Source organism: Hyla sarda, chromosome 2, assembly GCF_029499605.1.
Source record: "Hyla sarda isolate aHylSar1 chromosome 2, aHylSar1.hap1, whole genome shotgun sequence".
NCBI classification, from domain to species: domain Eukaryota; kingdom Metazoa; phylum Chordata; class Amphibia; order Anura; family Hylidae; genus Hyla; species Hyla sarda.
In genome coordinates, this window is record NC_079190.1 from 426,272,097 (window position 1) to 426,291,315 (window position 19,219).

The following is a 19,219-nucleotide window of genomic DNA, read 5'->3' on the forward strand; positions in this document are numbered from 1 at the left end:
AAAAGGTAAATCCGGACCTCCCTCTCATCTCAGAAGCAGTTCAGTGCTAGTAACATCCACAGCAGAATATGTGCTTGAACTCTGTAAGGAACAATTCTGAAAACACCAAAACTGATCAGAAGTGGCTTTATAGTGTTAGTTTCACTGATTTATTTAGCAGTATTGCATCATATTCAGTAATGTAAGAAAAAAAACTTTTAGAGGCGTTTTTTCTGTTTGCTGTGTATATATGTTTGAATGTACCAAAAACTCATTGAGGTTGGGTTTATACATCATAATATCAAAAGAAAAATACGGCCATAAAGTATCTATTTTACAGCCATCGTTTACTTTTGATTTTATGATGTGAGAACCCAACCTTCAACATATCGCTCAAAGTACCCTTAGACTTTCACTGATAAATGTGTCAACTTACATTTCCATATATTTTATAGGACACAATAACCTAGCAGACAATGCTTCTCTGTTCTTGAAAAACATATACTCAACATACATATTTTTTTTTAAATAAGAAAAACATTGAAACCTAAAGTCTTATGTTTTCAAATGTTAAACATATCTGATTTTTATTTTCTATGTGCAGTAACAGTTATTGAATTCAATTCCGCAATATTCTTTACAAGTAAAGTTGTAAAATGTAAATGAACATGTAAAAACATATAGTTAAATGTTTATGGTGTATAAAATATGGTGTAAAAAAATAGACATAGCATAAAGATGAATATGTTTGTCTACTTTTTATAGATTTGCCACCTATACATCCATTAAAATGAACCCGTTTATACCCAGCTGATGTAAGCTGGTAATCGGGTAAGTATGACACAGGCTTGGGAGACAAAATTCTTCCGTATCCGACAGGTGCCGACAGACACTTGCTGGTAATGACCAACATATCACTATGATGCCCATTCCCTGTTTAAAGGGAACCTGCCATCAGTTTTAAGCTACCCAAACCCCGGTACAGGCAGTGTGATGCCCGAGACTCTATGAAGAACTCTGAGATGCCTGGGCATTTCAGAGTAATCATAGTTTAAAAGTGATGCCAGGATCCCAATAATTAGTCCTTGGGGCAGGACCCAGCAGCACTGGTCTTCTTCCTGAAGATAGGGGTCAATACGTCATATTGCTGATTAGCCAATCTCTAGCCGAGGGGGGATACCGATGTAGCCAGCGATTCGCTGAGCCACAGTGTGACGAATTGACCACAAAGAATCAGGAAGAGGAATGCACTGGGGACCTCAACGGGACAATAGAGGCATCAGGAAAGCGGTGAAAGTTCAGTACATGTTTATTATTTATTTATTTTTTTAATGGCCACAATTGGAATGTTGATGAACCCCCCTACTAAGGTAAAATAAAAGATGCCACTAAGACGTACAATTGGTTACACATAAAACAATCTTTTATATGGCTTCATCGATGGAAAAATAAGAGTTATGGCTTTTAGAAAGTGAAGAGGAAAAAATGGAAACTTATTTTTATGGTCATTAGGGGTATAAGAGTTCTTAAATGTTCCTCTAGAATACCAAGGGGAAAATTAGGAAATTAAGGGTGCAATTCGGTTTATAGAAATGCTGTACAGCGCCTATGATGGTTTAGCCCCCAGCCAAAGGTATAATTATATTGTAAAAAGGGGGGGGGGGGAGGGGGGATAAGGAGAGCTTCTTAAAAAAAATTGAAATTCTGACATTGTATTGAATTCCTTTTTGAAAATAAAACTTCTTAAGAAAAAAAAAGATATCCTTACTCCTGTTTTCTTTTTTCCTAAATACTGCCGAAAAAGCGTACATAATATTAAATGTCGAAAAATTTAACGGTGTGTGAACCTGGCCTTAGTTCGACAATTAAAGCCCATTAATATTTATTTTCTATCGACTTGCATTTAATAAATAACTCTATAATGAAATACATGAGACATTCCCTTAAAGGAGAACCAATTACTGCTTGCATGTTAGTCCTAATAACACTGACTATATTTTTATTGAAGCAAACAGATGTTACGTTTTATCACGACTATTTGATGTAATTGTTATATTGATTTTTCTTAGTGAAAAATCTAATAGAAGTTAGAGGATTTGTCATCCTATTAACGGTAATTGAATGTGGCTTTGTGTCTCTATGCTGGAATCTCCTTGTGTCTTCCTGCATTACTGTACTATTCAGTTACAGTGATTCATATTGCTCTATGACATGAGGAGGCAGACAGCTATTGCCAGCAGGCCTTGTCATTTCTTCCTCATTGCTCTTTAGTGTCTTCCAACCAAATAGCTTATACTGTATAACAGTTCATGTAGAATAGGCGGCTGTAATCTACTGCACAGGAAAGGTGTCAAAGACTGAAAGTAATATCATTCTAAGTGACTAGAAGAATCAATCAACACCAGCGTCTCTTTTGGATAAATGTAGCCGTTGTATAGTGTTCATAATTCTATTTGTCTATCTATAGCCCCTACCAATCTAGTCACCTTTACATACATTTGTAAAAGAATTCCAGCCTGGTACTGTATTAGGAAGCCATCACTACAACAAGTCAGTCAATTATATTTCTTTTCTCCTAGACCTTCCACCATCAGCTATGAGCGGGGTCACCAAGTGGTGAGTCCCATAGTGCATAAAACTCACCATTGATCTGCTGACTTAATAACTGTAGAGTCCAAACCTCCTTTGGCATTAAAATCAGCACAAAAACTGTGGCCTACCTGGAGGTTCATGGCCTGAGTTTTTCACGCCTGAGCAGCTGCATGCAAGCCACACACCACCAAACACAATGCCAACCATCGAATGGAGTGGTGTAAAGCATGCCACCACTACATGTTCTGTGTAGAGATGACTGATGGATAGGTCTGGGTTTGGAGAATGTCAGGAAAACTTCACCTGCCTGACTGCATTGTGCTGGCTGGGAAGTTAGCCGGAGAAGGTATAATGCTATGGGGTTGTTTTTCTGGGGTAAGACACCTCCATGCTTCTAACTTTGTGGGAACAGTTAAGGTTTGGCCATTTTTTTTTTGTCAAGTATGACTGTGCCCCAGTACACAAAGTAGTCTCTATAAAGACATAGTTGGGGGTGTCTAGTGTGGAAAAACTTGACTGGCCGCACAGGGCCCTGATCTCAATCCTATCCAATACCCCTTGTAAGCCAGGCCCTTTTGTCCAACATCAGTGTCTGACCTTACAAATGGTCTTCTGGATTAATGGGCTAAAATTCTCACGGACCAAAATCTTGTAGAAGAGTCTTTTTCAAAGAGTGAAGACAGTTATTACTGCAAGGGGGAGGCCCATAATAATGTATACATATTTATAATGGGATGTCCTAAAAAGCTTCTGTAGTCTATTATGGTTAGTAACAGAAATGCAGCAGTGCATGTAGATGTATGACAAAAAATAATACCCTACAAGAAAATAATACTGACATTTGTATTTTTACATAAAACTATGGTACAAAGCAGCAGATAACAGTCGGTGGTAAATCGAAGTTGTCTTTATTGGAATCAGGGTAAAAGCCGCTAGGCTCGTGGCACAGCCAGGTAAAAACATGCAACAGAGCACAGAAAAGTAGGCGTCTATGCCTAGATGAAGGGTTAAGACCCAAAACGCGTTGCATATTTTTACCTGGCTGTGCCGTGAGCCTAGCGGCTTTTACCCTGGTTCCAATAAAGATGACATTGTTTCACCACTGGCTGTTATCTGCTGCTTTGTATCCTGTTTGGAGTCCTAGCCGTGTTGGGGACCCTAGAGAGCGGACTTTCCTGCTGCTACTTAAAACTATGGTAACCAAATTATTACCACAAACAAAGGACACGATTTGGGGGCTGGAGGTAAGAGAAAGAAAGTCTGTCTTCGATTTTAAAATAGACTGAAGAATGCCTTGAAAACTATGAGGAGAAATCACCAGTTTTTCCTTATTAGTAGGAAATGGGATATGAACCTGCGATACATGGGTTATGTCTTGTCTGCCCATAGAGAGCGGGCTACAAGATTGTGTAGAATCTCTCGGGATCAGTGGGGATCCATCAATCCGGTACCCACCAATATTTGCATGCTACAAAATCCTTAAGTAAGAAATGTTGCGGACAAATGAAATATCATCTTACTGAATAATGATGAGTATTCAGATAAAAGTTTTCCAAAGGTCAACTGAATGAAGAATCCACAATGTCAACAATCTGAGGCTTTTCGATGAATAATATGTAATATTGTAAGTGACTTACAGTATCCTCTTTGGTCTGTGAACAACTGTGTGAGTAGGTTACGAATAGAACATGTAGCATTATAACTTTGCAACAGCTTGAAGGAGATATACCTGACAATATTCATCCCTCCTAGGCAAAAGATGGAATATTACTTTTATTCTTTCACTGTGCTTGTCAGTAGCCATCATGGTCACTTAGAATTTGTTCTATGCCACTGCAAGGCAAATGCTACAGGACATTGTCCATGCTAGTACTTCCCTGACAACCTAGGCCATCTATACTACAAACAACTGATGTGTAACTGATGCTTGATATCAACAACATATTAAGGCAGAAAAAATACACTGCTCAAAAAAATAAAGCAAACACAATATAACTCCAAGAAAATTCCACTTCTGTGAAATTACACTGTCCACTCAGGAAGCAACACTGATTGACAATCAATTTCACATGCTGCTATGCAAATGGAACAGACAACAAGTGGAAATAAAGGAGCGATTCTGCAGGCGGTGATCACAGACCACTTCTCAGTTCCTATGCTTCCTGGCTGATGTTTTGGTCACTTTTGAATACTGGCCGTGCTTTCACTCTAGTGGTAGCATGAGATGGAGTCTACAACCCACACAAGTGGCTCAGGTAGTGTAGCTCATCCAGGATGGCACATCAATGTGAGACAGTGTAGCGCAGGGCATAGAAGCACTTCCAGGAGACAGGCCAGTACATCAGGAGATAAAGAGGAGGCCGTAGGAGGGCAACAACCCAGCAGCAGGACCACAACCTCAGTCTTTGTGCAAGGAGGAGCAGGAGGAGCACTGCCAGAGCCCTGCACAATGACCTCCAACAGGCCACAAATGTGAATGTGTCCACTCAAAAGGTCAGAAACAGACTCCATGAGGGTGGTATGAGGGCCTGATGTCCCCAGGTGGGGGTTGTGCTTACAGCCCAACACAGTGCAGGACGTTTGGCATTTGCCAGAGAACACCAAAATTGGCAAATTCACCACTGGTGCTCTGTGCTCTTCACAGATGAAAGCAAGTTCACACTGAGCACATGTGATAGAGTCTGGAGAACGTTCTGCTGCCTGCAACATCCTCCAACATGACCGGTTTGGCGGTGGGTCAGTAAGGTGTGGGGTGGCATTTCTTTGGGGGGCCACACAGTACTCCATGTGCTTGCCAGAGGTAGCCTGACTGCCATTAGGTACCGAGATGACATCCTCAGACCCCTTGTGAGACCTTATGCTGGTGGAGAGAATGTTCTGCTGCCTGCAACATCCTCCAGCACAACCAGTTTGGCGGTGGGTCAGTAATGGTGTGGGGTGGCATTTCTTTGGGGGGGGGGGGGCGCACAGCTCTCTATGTGCTTGCCAGAGGTAGCCTGACTAGGTACCGAGATGAGATTCTCAGGCCCCTTGTGAGACCATATTTTGGTGCGGTTGGCCCTGTGTTCCTCCTAATGCAAGACAATGCTAGGACCTCATGTACTGCAAGAGGAAGGTATTGATGCTATGGACAGGCCCGCCCGTTCCCCAGACCTGAATCCGATTGAGCACATCTGGGACATCATGTCTCGCTCCACCCACCAATTCCACGTTGAACCACAAACTGTCCAGGAGTTGGCAGATACTTTAGTCCAGGTCACCTCATCAGGAGCATGCCCAGGCATTGTAGAGAGGTCATACGGGCACGTGGAGGCCACACACACTACTGAGCCTCATTTTTTCTTGTTTTAAGGACATTACATCAAAGTTGGATCATTGTTTTCCACTTTGATTTTGAGTGTGACTCCATATCCAGACCTCCATGGGTTGATATATTTGATTTCCATTGATAATTTTTGTGTGATTTTGTTGTCAGCGCATTCAACTATGTAAAGACGAAAGTATTTCATATGATTAGTTCATTCATTCAGATCTAGGATGGGTTTTCTTAGTGTTCCCTTTATTTTTTTGAGCAGTGTATATTAAAAAACTGGACTCCACACTGGTATATCTGAAAATATATAGTATTACACACCATTCAGTTGGGTCAAGAAGTATTTTGGACAGTAACATAATATACATAATTTAGCCTCTGTGCACTACCACAAAGTATTCGAGACAAAGCCATCAATATATGACTGAAGTGTAGACTTTCAGCTTTAATTCAAGGGGTGTAATAAAATATTGTAGTGACCATTTTAGCAATTTTTTCAAGACACATAGGGGAGATTTAGCAAAACCTGTCCAGAGGAAAAGTTGCCCAGTTGCCAATAGCAACCGATCATATTGCTTCTTTCATTTTGCAGAGGCCTTGTTAAAAATGAAGGAAGTCATCTGATCGGTTGCTATGAGCAACTGGGCAACTTTTTCTCTGGACAAGTTTTGATAAATCTCCCCCATAGTCCCTCCATTTTACAGGCTCAAAAGTAATTGGATAAACTAATCACCATACAGACAGGGATTATTTTTACTACCTGGATTTAAATACTTTACAGTTTGCCTAAGGGCATGCAAAGTCTTATGGGCTGCAGTGCAACACTGGGAAAAAATGTGGATAGAAGAGAGAGGAAGGCACCAAATGCATAAGGCTTCTCACAGGTTAACTGTGTCAGCAGGGCAATATAGCAAACAGGTAGATCAACTGGTGAGCCGGGTGGTGGTGCTGGAACAAATACAAAAAGACAGCTAGATATGTCGTGTGTAGCAAAGAATACAAGAAATATCCGGACTAACCGTCGGGATCGATAAAGGCTGCTCCTAAATGGACTTCATAGCCGGACCGGGACTGCAGAGACGCTGGGTGCGCTCAGAGGCTATAACCGGTTTATTTCGCGCATTTGCGCTTCATCCAACCTGATGAAGCGCAAATGCGCGAAATAAATTGGCCTGATGAAGGCCGGATGAAGTGCAAATGCGTGAAATAAACCGGTTATTGCCTCTGAGCACACACAGCATCTCTACAGTCCCGGTCCGGCTATGAAGTCCATTTAGGAGCAGCCTCTATCGATCCCGGCGGTGAGTGCGGATATTTCTTGTATTCTTTGCTACACACAACACTGGGAAAAAATATGCAAAGTAGTCATCCTCCAGAAGGAAAAAAGCTTGCTGTCTGGTGACATCTCTAAAAAGCCAGTGCCCTGACCCTTTTAGAGCCTTGGAACATGACTGGGGATTATATGCCAAGCCATAATCTACCCCAGAAGGAATAGTGAACAGCATGCAAGATCAGGTTCAGGTCACACAACTGAATATTCTAATTCTTTGCCATAAGCAACTCTTGGGTTGAATTTATGTTGTGTATGTAAGTCACTATACAGAAACTGTAACCCTATACACTACAGAATGTATCTTTTTACATCTATCAGCAGGCACAATTATGTTGGCAGCTATATATACCCTTGCCAGAAAACTGTCTCTACCATGCTTGACCGTTGACAGAATCTGTGTTGCGAACAGGACGCACTAATGCGGCACTGTTGGGACACCAGTAACTGGTAATCGAGAAGGGGACTATGGCTTTGAGCCCTGCACGGGAATGTTTTTTTTAATCCTGCTCCCGCCGGATTTCTGACCATTAGCCCCTTCCCATTACCACAACGTGTGTGTCCAATGCCGCCTGCTCCTGCAAACATTTTGTCACATCTTTTAGAAATAGTATCCCCCATGCCATTTCATGACCCCCTTGTGCCATTTCATCACCTCGTTGTGCCATTTCATCACCCCTTTGTGCCATTCCATCAGCCCCTTGTGCCATTTCATCATCCCTTTGTGTCATATTATCAGTTCACTGGGGCATTGCGGGACCCACTGTATGTTCTGTGACCTCCCGCTTCTGCCCGCAACAACCTCGTTACCACCCAAGCCCGCAAATATTTTATTGTATCCTGCGGGATCCCAATCCTGATGCAGGGAACTACTATTGTCAACTTTTTAAGGCAGCTGGAGCCCTTAAAAACATGTTTTTCGAGCTCAAGACATCTCTTTTAATGTGATATGTTGGTTAAACCCTTAAATTAAAGCTGAAAGCTTAAACTTTAATCACATATGGATGACTTGCTTTTAAATCCATTGTGGTGGTGTACAGAGGGTAGAATATGACAATTTGTTTCACAGTCCAAACACTTCTGGATCTAACTGTATATTCATGTCAGGTTACATTGAATATGAATTGGCTACTCTCAGCGGTAACACTTTTATAAGGTCACTAGCTGGTACTGTAAACACAAGGTGATTCAAGCAGAGTTATATTTAGTCATCAACAGGCAACAAACACGTAAAACACATTTGCAGTTTTAATCCACTTTTCTTTAGTTTCTTTTGCATTTATACACAGAAATTCCAAGAAGCATTATCTTCATAACAAATATAAGCGTGGAAAATCACCCAAAGTGCCATCTAAGTGCAGATTGTGAAGTTCATATTCCTAACAGCTTTACCCTTGAGGATATTATCACAAGGCATAATCGTGGATGAACCAAACAACTGAACACTGTGACGTTTTGGAGGACACGGCCCTTTGTCAGAAATTGACAAAGGGATGCATCCTCTGAACCATTGCGCTTTTTTCAGGTAGCAGATATATGAGTCTAATAAAATATGACTTTATAATAGAGCCACTTCTAACTAGTGGTATCTTCCTACTGACTACATATACAAATGTATGCAGAGTTGACTATCACATATTTGTTGCCAGCTGCTAGGAGGGGTCACTGATAGAGGAAGTCACTGAACTGGAGTTGGGGTTAGAATTTTGTTTGAATTGTAAATACATCTTTCAAGCTTTAATAATCAGAAATTACTGGATAACACTTTCACTTCTGAAAATAATGTTAATGCAATATACTTATCTCATCACGGTCCACTGGCGACCCCAGCTCCTCTCACCTCCATGGATGGTGTCACTCTGCTGCTAAGGTGACCATCCCAATTTCCAGAAGGCTAGTTACCTATCAGGGAGCCGGGAAGCCAATAATACCCAGCACTGGCTACCTGATCTACATGACGGCACCAGATTTAATAAGTGACTGCTGGTCACAGTTGCCTGCAATAGGTTTTCTGCTACAGAGCCTCAGGCATGTTATCTAAGTATTGGATTCCTAGAATGCTGGCCCGCTGCCTGACTTCTCTGCTTCTGACTCCTGATTTTTTTCACTAATGATTCCTCCTGGTTTTGACCCTTGGTTAGTCTACTGACTTGCTTTGGATCTGATTTTGTCCTTGTTGTGCTTTTTGGATATGTCTGTTCTTTTTTTTTTCTTGCTTAGGATCCTGCACTTAGCTAGGTTAGGGACAGTCGCACAGTTGGGACCACAACTTAGGGCATGGTAGAGCAAGTAGGTATGGACAGTGGTGTAGGTGGAGAATAATAACCGCACTGCCACCCCTCCCATGTTACAGCTGGGTGTCTTGCTTTGTTCATCACTTATTTGAATGGCATTGCAAATTTGCCATTGAAATTTGTGTGCTGATTTTACATGCACATTGCCCCACAATACTCTGTGTGAAGAGCCTCCTGTAATGTCAATATATGCATACAGTATATATACTGGAGTATTTCTTGTTATTTTTATTTCCCTATGCTTCCCATTTAACATCTCATAAAGTGATATTCATGCAGCTTCTCAGCAGATTAGAATGGAGAACATGACCACTCCCCATTATGATAATAAGAAGACTGTTAAAAAGAAAAGGAAGTGTTAACTTATTATTAAACTTTAAAAAAAAAAATACCCCCAATAATTCATAAAACTGTTTTAAACAATATGTCACTTTCTGATAACACATTTCCTTTGAAAAAAAACTCTACATATATTACATATCGGTGAATCTCATTTATATCTTGAGTACTTCTATGTTTGTTTTATATTTTGTAGTTATTTATAATCTCAAATTCTTGTAAACATTTACACTTGAACATACAAAACAGTTTCTACTGTAGTAAAAAAATGGTTTCGAAAAACACAAAGTTGAAGGGTTCCTATCAGCGATGCCTTAGCCTCTTAGCTAAACCCTTTAAGTCACTGTCATTCATTCTCCGATCATCAGTGAACTACTTCATAATAGGTTCCTCGAAGCATTGGTTTTTCATCCCTCTGGCAGCACAGGAGTTTAGGTCCCGGTGACTAACCAAATTACTAAACAGCAATTGAATTTGCCATGTTGAGATCCAAAGCAGAAGTCACAATAGGGGCTTGTTTAAAAATATCTTGAATATGTCATTTCATATAACTAGAAACATAAAATAGAGATATTACTTGGGTAGAAATATTGTTATTGGAAAGAGGATGACGGCCAGTTCAACTGCAGCTGTTTTCATGATACTCTCTTTGAACTCAAAACTAGAAAGATCTTTTGGTCTTATCTCAGGGTTAATGGGTTTCTAATTTTTGTTTTATGGAAAAAAACATTTAGGGGGATTTTCTCAAGACCAGCATCTCACAACCCGTTCTAAATTAAGAGAGTCCTAATCTCAGCTCATTACCGGTATAAAAGAAATCATAATCTCAGCTCATTACCTGGGAGCCAGATATCATGTTGATCGATAGGGGATCAAATACTTATTTCACTGAGTAAAATGCAAACCAATTTATAACTTATTGGAAATCATTTTTTTCTGTATTTTTTGTTATTCTGTCTCTCATTATTCAAATAAACCGACCATTAAAATACTGGCGCTCAAGATCTCTGGGATATTTGTATGTCCATATATCCAAGAGATCTTGAGCGCCAGTATTTTGCTTTTATTTTATTGTTTCATTTTGTCACCTGGGGTTTGGTGCATCTGGTAGCCTGATCACATTTATTGAGCTTTTTGAACAGAGGGCCATCCCAGTACTTTTGATCTCATTGGCTACCATTAAAATTAAAGAATGATTAATTCTTCTTCAGTGTGCAAACATACAAAATCACTCCTTCACTGTATGTTGTCTGTCATCTTGATTCCTTCTTCCCCATCATTTCCCAAGATGCCCCTGGCTTTTCAGAAACTGAGCAGATGAAGTATCATCAAACTGCACTTGCTTGGCTTTCAATCCTATGCTATTACAACTAATCATTTTGTCCCTTAATTCACAATTCAGAGTAGCAGTGCATTACTTTGAGATGCAGCTTCAGCCTGTTCTCTTTCTTGTAATGTTTCTTCTGTCAACTCTTAAAAGCAGGACAGCATTGCCTAGTTGCATCTATGAGGGCACACATAGAAGAGAGAGGCAGAATGAGTCAGAGTAGTTGTAACAGCATTTTATCATTGTATACGCTCACCTACCATATCACTGCACTCTTAGAGCAGAAAGGATGTCTTCAGCAACACTATATACATGGAAAGACATAAGGAGCAACAAGGAGGTCAGAGCTGCCAGAAGTGATGTCATAGGGGTGATGTAATCCTGTAGTTTATAGGAAGCCATGACAATCGAAAGAAGCAGTCACCTCTTGGTCCACGCAGCTTGAGATCCTCTGGGCGCCAGGATAAATTAGATGGCTTTCTAAAATTCAGTCAAAGGAGGGGCTTGGGTGAGGACTAGTTATTGAAAGAAGGAAAAATTACTACAGTAAAACCTCCTTTTAAGAATAAAAGGAATACTCAAAAAGCTAGCAGTATAGCAAAACCTTCAAAAAGCATACCCTGTGATTTAATATAATTGACAGTTGGACCCCAAACGGACGAACGTCAAGCAGCTCTTGAAGGAGAACTACAACTGACACCACAACAGCTTAGCCCTACAATGGAAGCCCACACAGGAACTGAGCAGGGGATTGGCCTGATGCTAGCTGACAGAACGAATGGATATTCAAAAGCTTCATATACAGCCAAAGGGAAGGAACTTTGGAACCGACCCAAGCATTCTGGTGTCATTTGTACCTCAGTTAACAGAACCAGCAACTATGCCACAGCCTCCAGTGCCGCCTGGCGAGCAACAAAGAGCAAAAATCTTGGCTCCCAACATACAGGCAGCTCAAGCAAAGAGACACTTAGAGCTCCACTCAGATAAAACCCTGTCAGCCACATCACTATGTGGTACACCACCGGAGTATGGCCGGATCACGGGTGTAGCAGTGTAGGTGGTGGGGCCAGATGGTATTAACCACTGGGGCAAGATGTTATTAACCGCAAGTGTTCATGACGCCAGAGTGGTTTTTGGTACCGGAACCACACAAACAGTATCTCCGCTATTCCAATGGCAAGTTAAGGAAAGGAGAGCCCATAACCAGTTATGGTTTAACAGAGGCTTTACTGATTTTAAGACAGATGGTATTATCTTCGCAGCTTGGCCAGATTCCCAGAGAGGTGGCCAGGAACTCAGAAGACCTCGCAGCTTGCTGGGACCAATTATACTTGTAATAGACTTGAAACAATTATCTTGAGGCTTGACTATGTGCAGGACTTGACTACTTGTAGTGACAGCAGACATGGACTTTTGACTTATTGGAATGACTGTAGCTTTGTGGCCTTCCAGGTAGCTGATCACTAGCACTGAGATCTCTGGTGTTTGCTGTGCTCAGTAGCAGGTGGAATATACCTGTATACACAACATTCTGGAAATAACAAGGGGAGACCCTGCAGGGGAGCCCTTAGGTCACTGAGGCTCTCAATCTGACAGGGCCTAAGGACATTACAACTATCTACATATGATGAACAATCATCTGATCTAGCAATGGTCTAAGGGACAGTAGTAAGAAGCAAAGTCCAGGGCCCATAAGCTGGGAAACTACAGACAAAGAGAATATCTTTGCCCCAGTTAACAGAGTTGATAAGCTTACCACAGCATGAGGTGTTGCCCAGCAAGCAACAAGGACCGAAAAGCTCGGCCTCTAACCCAAATCAAGCCATACAGGCAGCACAAGCGATGAGCCATTCAGCTCTCCACTCAGATATAAATCGGCCTTCTACAACAGTACCCATACATAAAGATCAATCAGCCGACACAACTACTGTTCAAGAGACCGTAGTGAGAAACAAAGCTTGGGGCCCAGAAGTGGGGAAATCCCAGACAAAGGGAATACCTCTGATATTAGGAGAGCAAGCCATTTATGAGCCGCAAGGCGAAGAATCAATAAATCAACCCCCAAAAGACAAATCACACAGAAAGCCTGAGTGGGATTGGCTGGCTCACATGAAGCTTTTACCAACAAGATATGGAGATATTCGTGCAAAGGCTGGAAAATTCATATACACAAGATCTAACTTCAGTAATATCTATGGTGCAGGAGGTGGAGACCAGAGTGGAGGCTCTGGCTATGGACCACAGTATGCTGACCAATCAAGTAAAAGAAATAACATTGCAGGTGGCTTTCCTGAGATTATTAAAACACAGGACTTAATTGAGGTCCTGCAGAGGATCTTCACCTCTGTTCTCCAGCAGCCAACATCAGGATAATTGGAGATAGATAGAGCGCACAGAATCGGTGGCCTGGACCGAATAGATCATCCATGAGATGTTATATGTGGAATCCACCACTTTAGAATCAAGGATGAGCCAAACCCTGAGTTGGACTTTATAGAATTCGAAGGCTCAAAACTGGTGTTCCTCCAAGATCTTTCTAGATCTGCACTACAACAAAGACGTGCCCTACGTCCATTATTAGAGCTGCTCCGACAAAAAGGAATTAATTACTCGTGGATATCCGTTTAATTTGATAGTATGGAACAATGGTCAGAGGGTAACACTTGAGGACCCTGAGGAGCTGTTGGCCTTCTTGAGAGCCCTTGACCTACCAGAAGTCCAACTACCAGGAGGATAGGAACAGGAGGCTCACTACTAGCAAGTAGGTTACTTGGATAAGGAGGGAAGGGAAGATAAGAGCTCCTAAACAGGTGATTAGCGAGGGTATATGGTGTAGACACTGTCCCATTGACAGATAAGCTAACATGGGGAAACACAGATATAGAAGTAAACATGGTTATTGGGTCATAGGAGTGGGTGGTAAAGGGAGATACATTGGAGAATACCCTCCCCCCCCCCCCCCCCCCTAAGCTGCGCGGTAGTTGATTTAACAAAGGAAGCCCTTGCAGCCGACTTTGCTAGCTAGGCCTCCCATTAGTTTGACGCATAGTGCGTCGATAAAGGTTTTTTCCTTTAGATTTTTCACTTCCACTACAGGGGTTAGATCCCTGTAGTATAGAACTCTGTAGATAGGGTTCTATAATTTAGGGTGTGTTAAGGTTGGGGTATTTTCTTTTTTCTTCTTCTTTTTTTTTAGAGGGTTCTTCCCCCCCCCCCCCTTTTTTTTTTTCTTTCCCCCCCCCTCCTTTTTTTTGACTATGCAGCCAACTATAAATAATTCTATAATTCAGCTGTTCTGCATTCAGTGCTGAAATTGGTACAGGCAACTTTGGAGGCAAATCATCTGGTAGATGTGTGGAGGATACTCCACCCCAAAGACAGAGATTATTCATACTATTCACCCGCACATGGGACATATAGCCGTTTAGATGTTTATGATATCACAGCATATGTTGTTACAAAACCCTAAGGCCTCGATAGGCTATAAAGTTTGGTCAGATCATTCTCCAGTGTTTCTATCAGTAGATATTCCAGGGGGCAAATGGAATGGAATGGAATGGAGTTGGCGACTCAATGAGTCACTTTTAAAAGATAAGGCGTGTCACCAAGCGGTGATTAAAGCAATAGAAATTTTCTTAGAAACCCACACAGCAGACCCAACTACCTATCCAATGGGAAACGCTGAAGTGCGTTATTAGGGGGGGGGGGGGGGGGGGTTTGTAGAAAGGGAAGCTAAAATAAAAACATTGCTAAAAGAATTAGACGGAAGCTAAAATAAAAACATTGCTAAAAGAATTAGATGATTTATCTAAACAACACAAAAAAAAATGCCACAACCACTGTTGACACAGATGACTATGATTAGAGAACAGAAAAAGGAATTGGCTGCAGAGGCCTGGAAGATCAATAAAACTCATGGCTTCAGGTATGAACATGTTAATAAATGTGGAAGGATGCTTTCGCAGTTGCTACATCCGCAGGCTTATATATGGAGAAAACAGTTTTACCAGAGGTTAAAGAGGAGTTAAAGGGGTACTCCAGCCCTAAGACATCTTATCCCCTATCCTTTGGATAGGGGATAAGATGTCCGACCGCGTGGGCCCTGCCGCTGGGGACCCCCTCAATCTTGCATTCAGCACCCACCTCGGTTTGCTGAACGCCGCACTGCCAGCTCAGAATCTGCCGTGTGATGACCACGGAGTCGAAGTATCGTGACATCACAACCCCCCCCTTGTTTGACATCACGCCCCGCCCCCACTATGCAAGTCTATGGGAGGGGGCCGGGCGTGATGTCACAAGGGATGGGAGTCATGACGTCACGATGCTCCGACCCCGTGGTTGTCACATGGCAGATTCTGAGCTGGCAGCACGGCGTGCAGCAAACTGAGGTGGGTGCTGAATGCAAGATTGCGGGGATCCCCCGCAGTCAGACATCTTATACCCTATCCTTTGGATAGGGGATAAGATGTCTTGGGGCCGGGGTACCCCCTTAAAGGATAGGAGGGAGTCTGATTTTTCCGAGGAGGAAATTGACAAGGTTATAGTCTCATTAGAAGGTGGGACCCGATGGGTTTACAGAGGCATTTTTCAACACATTTAAAGTATATTTGGTGCCATTCTTGTCTGAAGTATTTAATAGTATCTCACCGGCTTGTCCATTTGCTATACAGTCTTTGGAAGCAACGGTGGTGATCCTCCCTAAACCAGGAAAAGATAGTACACACTGTGGGAATTATAGACCTATCTATCTCATAAATAACAATATTAAGATCTACTACTAAATTTTATCCAATAGGCTGAACAAAATTATCCCAAGAGTTATTGATTCAGATCAGGCAGGATTTGTCGCTGGAATAGAGGCAAAAGACAATACAATACGTACTATTTCCCTGATTGCCCACATTTAGAAAGCAAAAGTGTCAGCTTGCCTTTTGGTGGTCGATGCTGAGAAGACCATCGATAGGGTTCGTTGGGACTTCATACGGACATCTCTGGCACAGACTGGCCTAGGACCTGCTTTTATTAGTCGGGTTATGGCCTTGTACTCAGCACCCAGAGGGCAAGTTCGAGTAAATGGAGCCCTATCGGAGGCCTTCTGCATCAAAAATGGCATGCAACAGGGATGTCCCCTGTCCCAATATCCTATACATATGTTGACAATGGAGAATTTAGCAATAGCTATAAGAAACAATGCGGATATTAGGGGGATAAAATTAGGACATATCGATCATAAACTGGCCCTGTATGCTGATAACCTATTACTTTATATAACCTCCCCGAAGATTTCTCTTCCATCTATAGTCCGGGAAATGGAGTGCTTCGGGAGACTGAGCAACTTCAAAGCTAATTTTAAAAAGACGGAAGGACTTAATATTACTCCGTCTAAGAAGTTCTAGAAGGGATTAAAGGGGTATTCCAGGAAATGTTTTTATTTGACTATGCTACAGGGGCTGCAAAGTTAGTGTAGTTCATAATATAGTGTCTGTACCTGTGTGTGATGGTTTTCTCACAATTCTTATGTGATTTTATCCCCAATATTTATTTTTAACAGCATACAAAATGACTGTTGTCTCAGATTTTCCCAGGTTGTAATGCAGCCAAGACCTGACCTCACTAGTCAGCTGATGACAGGGAGCCTGTCTGCTTCAATGGGTGGAGCGATCACTTGGTGGGAGAGAGATCAATCTGCAACTAATGCAACAGCTGTAGGCACCCTGATTGAAAACCACAGGTCTTTTGAATGGATGCAGCTCATTTATTTTCAATGGGTGGGGTGGCTGATGTGTGGGAAGTAAGTAGGAAAATGGAATTATGGGATTTGTAGGCAAAGAAAAAAAACTCTGACAGGAAATACCAGTTCACAAAAACCTATCCACAGTGTTATGGTAATCTCACAACATTTAACCCCAAGACAATCGCAGATCCTTCCTAAACATGTCCATTACTGTCTGCCAGGTATGTACTAAAATCCCCTTATGGTGGATCACCCCTTTAAGTATAGCTTCTCCTTTAGGTGGAATGAGAATAGCATAACCTATTTAGGAATACAGATTCCATCCCAGTTAGATCAGTTATTCTCTCTGAATTATCTTCCCATTCAGAAAAAGGTGGGGGCAGACTTACAGGCTTTCCATAACAGATTTTTGTCTTGGTTTGGTCAGATGAACACTGATAAAATGGACATCCTTCCGAAGTTACTATGGAGGAGATTTATCAAAACCTGTGCAGAGGAAAAGTTGCCCAGTTGCCCTTAGCAACCAATCAGATCATTTATAGGAAGGCCTGTGAAAAATGAAAGAAGCGATCTGATTGAGCCGGTCACCATCATCATTCACAAGCAATACTTCTGTCTGGCCCTTCTATCTATCACTGGGCATTCATCTATCAACCGGTACCCTATCGAGGGTGGTCTTTCTTATTGATTCACATTGGCATTAACCCTCCTCCCAGGCTATCTGGGTCATCTTGGGAGACACCCTCATTACATCCTGGTCCATTAGGTTATCGCATGCTGCGCATTGATCTTTTAAAGATATCCTCTTGGTGGAATAGTCACCTATTCAGTATATATTTTGAATTATCTTCAACTGTGATTATCTCCTAGCCATTTGGCTTCTATTGTACAAGGACACTATCAGAGGAACACATCTATCAAATTCTAATATATATAGACTAAGTTCTAAAATCAAAAAATTAATGAGCTCTGAATATAATGTGTTAATCTTGCATTATATACCTTGTACACTTAGCTGCATATGTACTTTAGACTTTTCCACTGTACCTATTTCTCCAGGACGATTTTTGACAGATTTGACATTGTGACGGTGACCGTTATTGACTATCTTCCTATCACCATCTTTTCTTCAGTTTATTGCATAACATTATCCATCTTTTGTTCATAATTTCTCCTTTAACCCTGATGAACCCATTTATATGAGATGGGAGAAACGCGTAGGATAAAAAGCATGATAAATTTTGTACATATTATTACCACTCTGATATTTATCTAATTGTGGTGTATATATATCCTATCCCTATCCACACTTATGTTAGTTAGGGATTATAATTTATAATAGGTAGGGACATTTAATAGTTTTTAGGGCACTCACCTGTATCCTTCATTCCCCTTCCTATCATATATCATTAGGCTTAATTGTGGCCTAAGGGCCCACATCAAGCCTACAGCACATAATAAGTAATGGTAATGTACAATTGCTGAGGTTATGTAAATTATTTGTGTGTTTTCTTTTTTGTAAGTGTCACAAAAACAAAAAAATTTATTTATTATTAATTAAAAATTATATTTTAAGTATCTATGTCTCATTGGTTGAGTTTCAATATATACAACTATGGGCAACTGGTCAAGTTTTCCTCTGCACAGGTTTTGATAAATCTCCCCCTATATGTATTTCAAACAGTTCCTATTTCTGTTTCGGGGACATATTTTATGGAGCTACAGTGAGCGGTTTGTGTGGCATGGGGGGCAAGCTGAGAATTAAGTTACAATCTCTTACTAAAAAATGTTGGAGTTGGTCTACCGGACATTCAGAAATACCAGGAAGCGGAAATTACATCGTCAATGCTGGAGTGTGTTCATGATACAAAATCTAAGAAATGGGTTGACCTCCTGTCGGAAATGTCTCCAGGTAGATTGGCTGCCCTGCCTTGGCTCACGAAGGGGGAAGAGGGAGGCTATATCTGCATGGCCGTTGTTGGTGTCTGAGGCATTATGCGTGTGGGATAGATGGGTGGACAAGTAGGAAATATCGAGAAGATCTGGGGGCATGACCCCGCTATTTGACAACTCATCTTATCAAATCCTGCACATCAAATTTGCGTACGTGTGAACGTACCCTTAAACTCATAATGGCCATCAATACACCACCTGTGCCACAGTTAGCTGCAGTCCTCTACATAGACAGTGATTACAGCTCCCAGCAGCCCTTTCTTACTTTTATATGTAAGGACTTGCTTTATTTGTATTAGTTATCTCCTTATTTTTGTTTTAATCCTCACTTTTTCCCATTTTTGATGACATTTTGGTG

The 19,219-nt window shown here is 41.4% G+C and overlaps 1 protein-coding gene across 3 annotated transcripts in view; it reads right to left on the reverse strand.

Annotated features, from left to right (window-relative positions):
• SLC6A4 (solute carrier family 6 member 4) overlaps positions 1–19,219 on the reverse strand; it is a 124,966-nt gene that overhangs the window by 61,388 nt on the left and 44,359 nt on the right. Inside the window, exon 1 of one of the 3 annotated variants that reach the window (XM_056558996.1) lies at positions 15,822–15,839. The exons of the other annotated variants lie outside the window; for them this stretch is intronic. The gene's annotated coding sequence lies outside the window, so the exon portion shown is untranslated. Of the gene's footprint in view, positions 1–15,821; positions 15,840–19,219 lie in introns of those variants that run through there. 3 annotated transcript variants of the gene reach the window in all.